This window comes from Pelodiscus sinensis, chromosome 3, assembly GCF_049634645.1.
Source record: "Pelodiscus sinensis isolate JC-2024 chromosome 3, ASM4963464v1, whole genome shotgun sequence".
NCBI classification, from domain to species: Eukaryota; Metazoa; Chordata; order Testudines; family Trionychidae; genus Pelodiscus; species Pelodiscus sinensis.
The window spans coordinates 106,387,085-106,396,284 of NC_134713.1; the positions used below are offsets into that span (position 1 = coordinate 106,387,085).

General features: G+C 49.6%; 1 protein-coding gene and 1 non-coding gene across 5 annotated transcripts in view; both read right to left on the reverse strand.

Moving 5' to 3' along the window:
- Positions 1-3,671, reverse strand: part of KATNA1 (katanin catalytic subunit A1) — a 46,841-nt gene extending 43,170 nt beyond the window's left edge. Inside the window, exons 1-2 of one of the 4 annotated variants that reach the window (XM_025180628.2) lie at positions 3,563-3,638; positions 3,004-3,045 (exon numbers count right to left, since the gene is read on the reverse strand). The gene's annotated coding sequence lies outside the window, so the exon portion shown is untranslated. Of the gene's footprint in view, positions 1-3,003; positions 3,412-3,562 lie in introns of those variants that run through there. The other 3 variants (XM_006114953.2, XM_006114952.2, XM_014569505.2) reach the window with 3 other exon arrangements.
- A 169-nt stretch (positions 3,672-3,840) lies between these two features.
- On the reverse strand, positions 3,841-3,911 carry TRNAG-GCC (transfer RNA glycine (anticodon GCC)). Its single transcript has one exon. It is a non-coding gene; the product is annotated as a tRNA-Gly (tRNA).
- Positions 3,912-9,200: the final 5,289 nt, after the last annotated feature.

Here is a 9,200-nt window from a genome sequence, read left to right on the forward strand (position 1 = left end):
CAGCCCTTGCCCGTGGCAACGTCCCCCGCCTACCCTGTTTAAACATAATGTTTAATTGGTTAACCAATTAAATGGGATTTTACATCCCTAGATGCATTTTTAAACATATTACATGTTGGGGCCTGATTGCTGGATCAGCTACTACATGGATCCACCAGCTACTGTGCACAAACTGTGGGCCACGAGTGGGCTAAAGATAGTGCTAGGGCCAGAGTAACCTTAATGGAAGAGTTCTAATGCTAGGATCCCCCCCTCCCCCGATCACATGAGCTTGGGCCTCAGGCAGTTTTTATTACAGGCTGGGCCTCCCTGGTCCGGTACCCTCAGTACCTGATCAGTCCCGGATGAGGATTTTGCTGAACCTGGGAAGGTAATTACTGGCCTCATGCCACCGGCCTCCCTGATCCAGCCTGCTGGCCTCTTGGCTGGCTCCCCACCTCCTCCAGGACCCATTGGGCATCTGCATGATGCTGCTGAGACCCCCAGAACCCACCAGGCAGCTGCTACCACAGCTCCCAGTGCCACCAAGTAGCCATGCGCTGGGTCTCCCAGCCCTGCTGGGCAGCCCGGCTGTCAGCTCACTATGGGCAGCCCACTACTCTGCTGGCTGCACAGGGGTCCCTGCTGGATCACAGATGTTGCTGAACCAGAAAGTCCCAGTTCAGAGAGTATCAACCTGTATTTCAGTTAGTTATCAATGCATAAGAAAAATCAACTCACTGACACTTGTATCACTCATAAGAGCTAGAAATAATTTTAAGACTGGTTTAAGTTCTCCAGAAACCAATGAAGGGTCTCCTAGCAATCTTTTGACTCAATACCAGCAAATGGATTTGTTAAGTCTGACATCTGTATAATTGTAAATAGTCATATGATACCCACAAATGAATTGGCTCTCACTTTACAGAGCTTTCTGATAAAAATACAGTAATTATGAATTAATACAGGTTTAACCTCTCTAGTCCAGCACCCTCAGGACCTGATGGGTGCCGAAACATAGAATTTGCCAAACCATGAGAAGTCAATATTGAAGCAAGGTGGTCTCTATGAAGTGAATAAAATGGGACAATGCTTTTGTAATACTGTTTACAAACGCCAGTTCCGACTTACATACAGATTCAACTTAAGAACAAACCTACAGTCCCTATCTTGTACGTAACCCGGGGACTGCCTGTACACCGTTTTTTAAAAGAGGCACACTACTTCAGTCTATTAGGAAATAAATCACTGGCACTTTTCAGAGAACCATACATAGCGAGGGGGAAAAAAAACAGAATTGGAAGCACAAAACAGAATACAGAACACATGGAGTTCTGACAGCAAGAACATGCTCATCTAGCATTACATCTTGGCAGCCAAGAGATATAACTGTTAGGGATGTGACAGTGTAATCATTTACACTAGGCATGTCAAACAGGCTTCGGAGCAGGGAGTGGGCCCCCCTGCATGGGGCCCGATCAAATTTTTTTGCAGCCTGCCACTTCATTATTATAAAAGAATAAAGTGTGGCCTGCTGGCCACTCTGAGCATGTGGCCGAGTGCAGATCACGGCCGGCCGACCGGCTGCTCTGCACACAGCACTGCAGTGACTGCTCATGGCTGGCCGGCTGTTCTGAGCTGGGTGCTCCAGGATGTGCTCATGGCCAGCCGCTGTGCTCATACCACCCCAGCGCCTGAGGAAGAAATGTGGTGGCGGCTCCAGGACCCAGGCATTAGGTTGGGGGGGGGGGGGGAGGGAAGGGACTGGGAGTGCTGGCTCTGGGGGAGGCATTAGGTTAGGAGACCCTGGGGGGGACCTGGCTCTTGGGGAGGAAGAAGGTACTGTGTTAAAGTAGGGGAAGGTCTGAGGGAGCGGAGGGGGATTGGGTTAGAATGGGGGGGTATGGGAGTGCCTGGCTCTGGGAGAGGTGGGGGATATTTTGTTTACATTTTGGTTTTTATTTATTTATTCCCAAATTAAATCACAAAATGTATATTAATTTTATATCAATAAATGTCGATTTTTTGCAATTGCATGAATATTATATGTTTATGCAAAATCTCAAACTTACAAAGTATCTGAAATTTTCACAGAAGCCTGTTCTATTTGATTAACTAGTCTATATTTTTTTTTTGTACATTTCAAAGAAGGAATGCAGAAGTGCCTATAGACTAATCAAAAAACTATCCAATAAGCAAATACTTATAGAACAGTTGACTAGTCTTTAACATCCTTAATTGGGGCATGCAGGCTTGAGCAGGATCAGGGTCTTGCCCCCCCACACTCCACCCACTTGCCACTCCTGCCAAGGAGTACGATTAGGTGCTTGCCTCGTTTTGCCCACCTGTTCTGCCCACCTGCCACTCCTGTCAAGGGAAGCCCCTGCATCCCAATGCTGCTTCCAGGCAGGAGCACCAGATGCCAACACTCTGATCCCATTTCCCTCTCAAGAGCAACAGAGCGTGAACAAAGGGAAAACTGCAGTTTGAAGGAGTCCCAACTTGCTCTAGCCCAGGCTTCCAATAAACTTTAATCTGCCTCTGACTGTATCAGATGAAAGTACATAGAAAATGCAGTTTGATCAGAGTCTTTAAAATAGTTTTAATGATTTCAGGAATGACAATGTCATGAAAATTGCAATCAGCTGAATGTCTTGGTATTTGTTAGTAAGCACTATCATTAGAATAAAATTAAGCATCAGTTTCTTCTGATGAGAACAACATGGCATAACATTCATTATCAACCTTACTACAGTTTTGCTATGGTGGATAATTTTTGGGAAAAAGGTAAGTTAGCAGATATTTTAATAGCAACTAGTGATCAGGTGGCTATTGAAGGAGCCTTTCCTTCCTCATGAGCCTTTTTATTTGCAGAGACCTCATTAACTAAGGCTAAAGGCTACCACGATAAACGAAGCCTTACTTACCAAAAAGCCTTAAGATACTAAACGAGGAGGCGGGTTAGAAACACCCTGTAGCCAAGACAGCCCCAAAAAGACTTGGCAGAGGCAGTAAGAGACTTACTTTTGTTGCTGCTGCTGTTGTTTTTCAAGAGATTTCCAATTCCTACCGAAAAAGGATTCCCTAAGTGTGTCTCGCTGTCCTGGGTTTCTCGGCCGTGCCCTGCCCCCCACGGGAGCCGGAGGGGAGAAATCGCGTCTAGAGGCCAAGGGGACACGCAGCCCGAGCCGCAGGAGAGGCGGGTGGCGCCCCCGCAGCGCCCCTCGCCCCCAAAGCCGACCCAGCCCAGGTCACTGCAGTCAGGGGCGGCGCCAAGCACCCGACTCGCCCAGGCCGCCTGCCTCCCGCGGCTCCGGGAAGCGCCCCCCCGCCGCGAGCCCGGCCTCGCGCGCACAGCCCCGCCCCGCCGGGCAGCCCGGCCGCTTCCCAGGCCCCGCCCCCATCACTTCGGCGCGGGAGGGGGGAGCGCGAGGCGAGCCCCTGAGGGTCCAACGGCAGTTGGGGGGGGGCGGGGTGAAGAGACCCCGTAGGGGGAAGGGGGGCGGGCGGGGGAGCTCACAGAGCCGGGAGCCCCGCCCTGCCTGGCAGGGTCAATAGGGGCGAGAAACGCGCTGACACTCACCCGCCTCCAGCACGCTCCGTAACGGCGGCGCCCGCCACTCGCGCCTCGCCGGCCCCGCCCCCTAGGCGCTAGCTCCGCCCCCTTGCGCCCGCTTCCTGTATTTGTGGGCCCCACGCCTAAGCTGACTACGTCACTTCCTAGAAGCTGCGCAAGCAAGTCGCCCGGTACAGGGGGCTGACGGGGCGGCGCGCTGCCGCGGTCTGCGTCTTGCCGGGACGGAGCTTTGTGCCCTGCCTGCTAGTACTTTTGGGGAATGGGAACCAAAAGGTAATAAGTGTTGCATTGGCCGGGAATCGAACCCGGGCCTCCCGCGTGGCAGGCGAGAATTCTACCACTGAACCACCAATGCAAACATGCAACATTACTGGAATTTCCTCCAGTCAGTTGTGTTGTTCTTATTGTGTCCTACATCACAGCCTTAACCAAGTTGGTAAAGGTTAGCATTTGGCTAAATATTAACATGCACATAACTAGCACCAGGGATATGAAAATGTAACAGTGTAAATGTGTAATTAATAAGCCTGGGCTTATCAGTTAACATTAATGGTTTCAGACAGGTTTTGGATATGTGTGAAAACCAGTTTAAAACCCAGCTCCCAGGTTTGAAAACCCGATGCTGCTGTTTCTGACATAGCCAAGTCCCTGCAGGTATCAAAGCCCATGAAACTACCTATCCCACCTACACGTCCTGCTTCCTCTGTATAAGACATACAGCCTTACATTCACAGGGCTTAAGTATTTGAGCCCCTAACTTCACAAGGTCCTTTTGGCTGAGGGGGAACCCCCTTATTTGGTACCAGTTAAGCACAGTTCTGCTCCCCTTCATTCATACACCAATGACAACAAATTGATAGCATTTCATTAAAATGATATGTAATCCAAAATCAGCCAAAGGTGATTATTTTGAGTAATACTGTGGCTCTCCCTTTTAAATGTAAAAAGCAGTCATGTAGCACTTTAAAGACTAACAAGATGGTTTATTAGGTGATGAGCTTTCCTGGGGTAGACCCACTTCTTTATTAGGTGATGAGCCCCAGATAGCTGTTACATTTTAAATATTATAAAACCTCACTGGTCAGGGGATGTCTACACTGCAGCATTTTTCTGGAAAATCATTCGTTTTTCCAGAAAAACTCTACTATTGCGCTCTTTCAACAGAAAGTCAAAAGTATGGAGGGGTTTTTCTAACAGTGGTAAACCTATTTCTATGAGGAAGAAGCTTTTCTGAAAAGCTTTTTCAGAAAAAGGCATGTGTGGGCGTAGAAGAGGAAGTTATTTCAAAAGAAGAGGCCTCTAGGAAATAACACAGGTGCCCTGGTGGCCACTCCGTCCATACTAATCACAACTTAAATGCAAAATAGCATCTAATCAACGTGGACACTATCTTTCGAAAAAGCATGTTGCTTTTTCATTGCGCTTTTGCTCTATGGACGTTCTCTTTCGAAATAAGCTTTTCTGGAAGATCTCTTTGGAAAAAGCTTCTTCTAAAAGAAGCTTGCAGTCTAGACAGAGCCTCAGGGTGCAGCAGCCCCCATGCACTGCGGCCCATGCTGGCTGCGGGCAGAGGCTACTCCGGCAGCAACTCCTACCTGCGGCCAGATCGGGTTGTCACGGGTTGTCACGGACAGGGACTACTGCCAGAACAGGAGCTGCTTCATGGCAGAAGTCCCTGCTGTGGGGGTCCCAGCTCCCTGCTTTATAGCAGCCCTCCCCGCTGCTGCCTCTACCAGTGAGAGGGGGGAGGCAGCACTTCAGAGGTGATGCTGGGGGGAACCTGCTTCTGTTTCCTCTAAGGAAACCGTTAGGTAACGGTTAATTTACTAGTTGGAATTTCCATTGACTACTTAACTAGTTGATAGGAACCTTCTCATTCCTCCTTGAAATGTTGTAAAATCCCCGCTGGGGCGTTTGTACATTTCAAAGGAGGAATATGGAATGCCACATGCAGCCTGGGGCCAGCGGGAAGTCCTGCTGAAGTCGGGCTGCTGCGTTAAAATGTACAAGAGTCCCCAGCAGGGGCTCTTGTGAATTTCAAAGCAGCAGAGCAGCATGGAGCCCAGGGTCAGCGGGGGACTCCGAGTCCCCCGCTGATCCCGGGCTCCATGCTGCACTGCTGATTCGAAATGCCATGTGGAGCCAGGGTCAGTTATGGACTCCACAGCTGATCTTGGGTTCTGCGCGGCATTTCAGTGGAACCCGGGATCAGTTGGTGACTCCCCAGCTCACTGCGGGTTCCGCGCAGCATTTCCCCAGAATCTGGGTTAGCTGGGGACTCGCCAGCTGATCCTGGGTTCTACAAAATGCCACACTGGAGCCTGGGATCAGCTGGGGAGCCTGGGCTCGGCAGTGCTGCACAGCTGATTCTGGGCTCAGCTGTGCGGCACTGCCCCTTTGAACACTGCATTGGTGTTTCAAAGGGGCAGCCACACAGCTGATCTCCAGCTCAGCTGTGTGGCACAGTCCCTTTCAAATGCCGAGGGAGTGTTTGAAAGGGACAGTGCCACACAGCTGATCTCCAGCTCAGCTGTGTGGCACAGTCCCTTTCAAATGCCGAGGGAGTGTTTGAAAGGGACAGTGCCACACAGCTGATCCTGGGCTCAGCTGTGTGGTGCTGCCACTCTGAAGTACCCGCTTCCCCCCACCCTTTGCTGCCTCTATATAATAAAGGCAGTGGGAGGGGAGAGGAGAGGAAGGGAATCAACTAGTCGACTAGTCCTTAACATCCATAGTTTCCTGCCCCTCTCCCTGCTGCCTCTGATACAGGGGAGGGTTACGTACAAGATAGGGACTGTAGGTTTGTTCTTAAGTTGAATTTGTACGTAAGTCAGAACTGGCGTCCAGATTCAGCTGCTGCTGAAACTGACCAGCGGCTGACTACAGGAAGCCCGAGGCAGAGTTTCTCTGCCCTGGGCTTCCTGGAATCAGCCGCTGATCAGTTTCAACAGCACCTGATCTGGACGTCTGGGACAGAGCAGCTGGACCAACCCGGCAGCACCCCAGCTGCTCTACTCCAGGTGTCCCCAAGTCAGCTGCTGCTGAAACTGATCAGCGGCTGATTCCAGGAAGCCCCGGGGCAGAGCAACTCTGCCTCGGGCTTGTGTAGTCAGCCGCTGGTCAGTTTCAGCAGCGGCTGACTTTGGGACGCTTGGGGCAGAGCAGCTGGGGTGCTGCCGGGTTGGTCCAGTAGCGCTGAGGAGCGGTGCTACGGGACCAACTGGCAGCGCCCCAGCTGCTCTGCCCCAGGCGTCCGCGAGAAAAGCCTGGTCTTCTGGGGGGGGGGAGCGCACTACCTGCGCCCCCTCCCCCAGCAGACCAGGGAGACACGGGCGGCGGGACCCGCTGGGGGGGGGGGGCCTCTGGAATCAGCGGCGCATCTGGGCGGTCCCGCCGCCCGGGTCCTCCGTGGTTTTGCTCCGCATCTCCCTGGTCTGCTGGAGGCCACGCTCCCCACCCCCAGCAGACCAGGGAGACGCGGAGCAGCTTTTCTCGCCCCGGAGGACACGGGCGGCGGGACCGTGGTGCGTCTGGGCGGTCCCGCCGCCCGCGTCTTCCGGGGCAAGAAAAGCCCCGTTCATAAATATGGATCCGACATAAGTTGGATCTGCGTAACCCAGGGACTGCCTGTAGTCAAGTACTGGACTTGACTATCTGATAAGCTTAGGCTTATCAGGTAGTCGAGTACTTGACTACTTGCTTACGTCCCTAGTGCGTTCACGTAAATACAGTTTGCTTCTGATGTCTCTCTCACTCCCAGCTAGCTATTGGGAAAATTAATTGAGTTCATTCAGCCTCTGCATATTCATACTAATGGTTCAGGGCTGAAGAACCTTTTTGGTGTTGGAGGCAGCTTACCCACAGAAAAATCAGTCGGGGGCTGCATAAAACTGAGATGCAAAGAAATCCAAAACAAAAAACCACCCACAACCTCACTGATGTGCCCTCAACTGAGGAGAAAGACACTCCTCACATTCCCCTCGCACTCCACAGTTGGTGGTGGGGGACAGACTAGGAGATTTTTTGTGGGACCTCTAGGCTCTCGGATGAGGCCAAAATGAGGATTTCAGGGGGAGGGAGGGTTCTGCTGGGAAGTAGGCTTGGGGTATTGGGTGTGGGCGAGAGGAAGAGTTCCCGAGTGGGCTGAGCGGGGAGCCCCAAGCCTCAGGAGCTAGATCCAATGAAGCTGGGGCTACATTCAGCCCCTGGGCTTCAGGTTCTCCACCCCTGGTTGAAATTGTTAAATCAGTGAAATATATTCTTATTTAAGAAGAAAATTTGAAAAAAAACCCCTTACAAGTCTATGACACAGTATGATTCTATATGCATGATGTATCCTTTTTACCTTTTCTCTTGTTGTTGAGGGTGTATGTGTGGAATCTAGTGGTGCACTGTGCTTGCCACTCAAGGTATTTCATAGCAACTGTGCCTGCTTTGCACATTAGGTCAGGAACTACATCTGAAAATGCTGTGTCAAGCTCCATTTATCCCTAGTATTAGGATTTTTTCTTCGGCTCCCTGAAATTAAAGACCCAGTATAATAATCTTTATTTTTTGTGGTTTACCGAATTATTTCAGCTGCAGAGCCCATAGTGGGTGCAGAAAAGTTGGTGGAGCCCTTACTGTTTTTTTCTCAACATCAGCAGCAAGATCTTGAATGCAATGTGCAACAAAATTGTTTGAAAGTGACTTTGCTTCCACCTTTTTACTAGATTGCTCATCAAGCATACACATCACAATATCTTTTGCATAAAGCTTGATGATTTTTTCTGCAATTCTATGTGCTTCTCCAGTGAGTACAATATAATAGCTCACTTTGTAGGGTGCTTCTGTTGTGTTTTTGTTCTCCACTTTAGCAATTTTCAGCAGTGAGAGTTTACTATTTGAAAGTGTGTCAAGCTTTCACTTGAAAAAACGTATGCCTTTGTCTTTATGTTCAGAATGATTTGTTTCTAAATACCTTCATAGTTTTACAGGTGTCAGAGAACTATTGAAAAGTACTTTGTTGAACTGTGCATAGGGAGCATCTTTATTTCCAATGCAAGTAAGATCAGAAGACAAAATGCTCATCATACTTGTATTTCTTGTTGCATGCTGCTAATTTGGTGGATGAAAGTGGTTTCCTCTTCAACAGCTCACTTTGATTTTTCAGTCCCAAAAGGCTAAGATTGTTCTCCTTTTCTTGTCATGACATTTTGCTCATTTGTTCCAGCTCATTTGGATTGTTAGAAGCCGAAGTTTCTTCTGTTAGCCACTTTCCATGGAGAATATGTTTGGTAATAAGGGTAGGCAGCTATGTATTGTGAAATGTTGAATGAAAACACAGTGTAAAGACCATTGTATTGCAGCAAGCTTCAGTCTGAAGAAAGCAGGAAGTATCTTCTTAAATCTGATTTGTGAAAAGCTGGGCCAGACAGCTGAATCAGGTGTTTGAAGCATCTAATATACATCATTGGGTCTGCAACTTGCATGCAACTTGCTATACGCTACTGCAGCAGGTCTTTATCTACATCAGATGCAATCTCAGAGTACATCTAGACTGCAGAGCTTTTCTGGGATACTGGAGGTATTGTGGGAAAGTTCTTCCATGTCCAAGGAACACGTCCACTTTTTTGAAAAAAAAGTGGACGCGTTTTGTCAACAT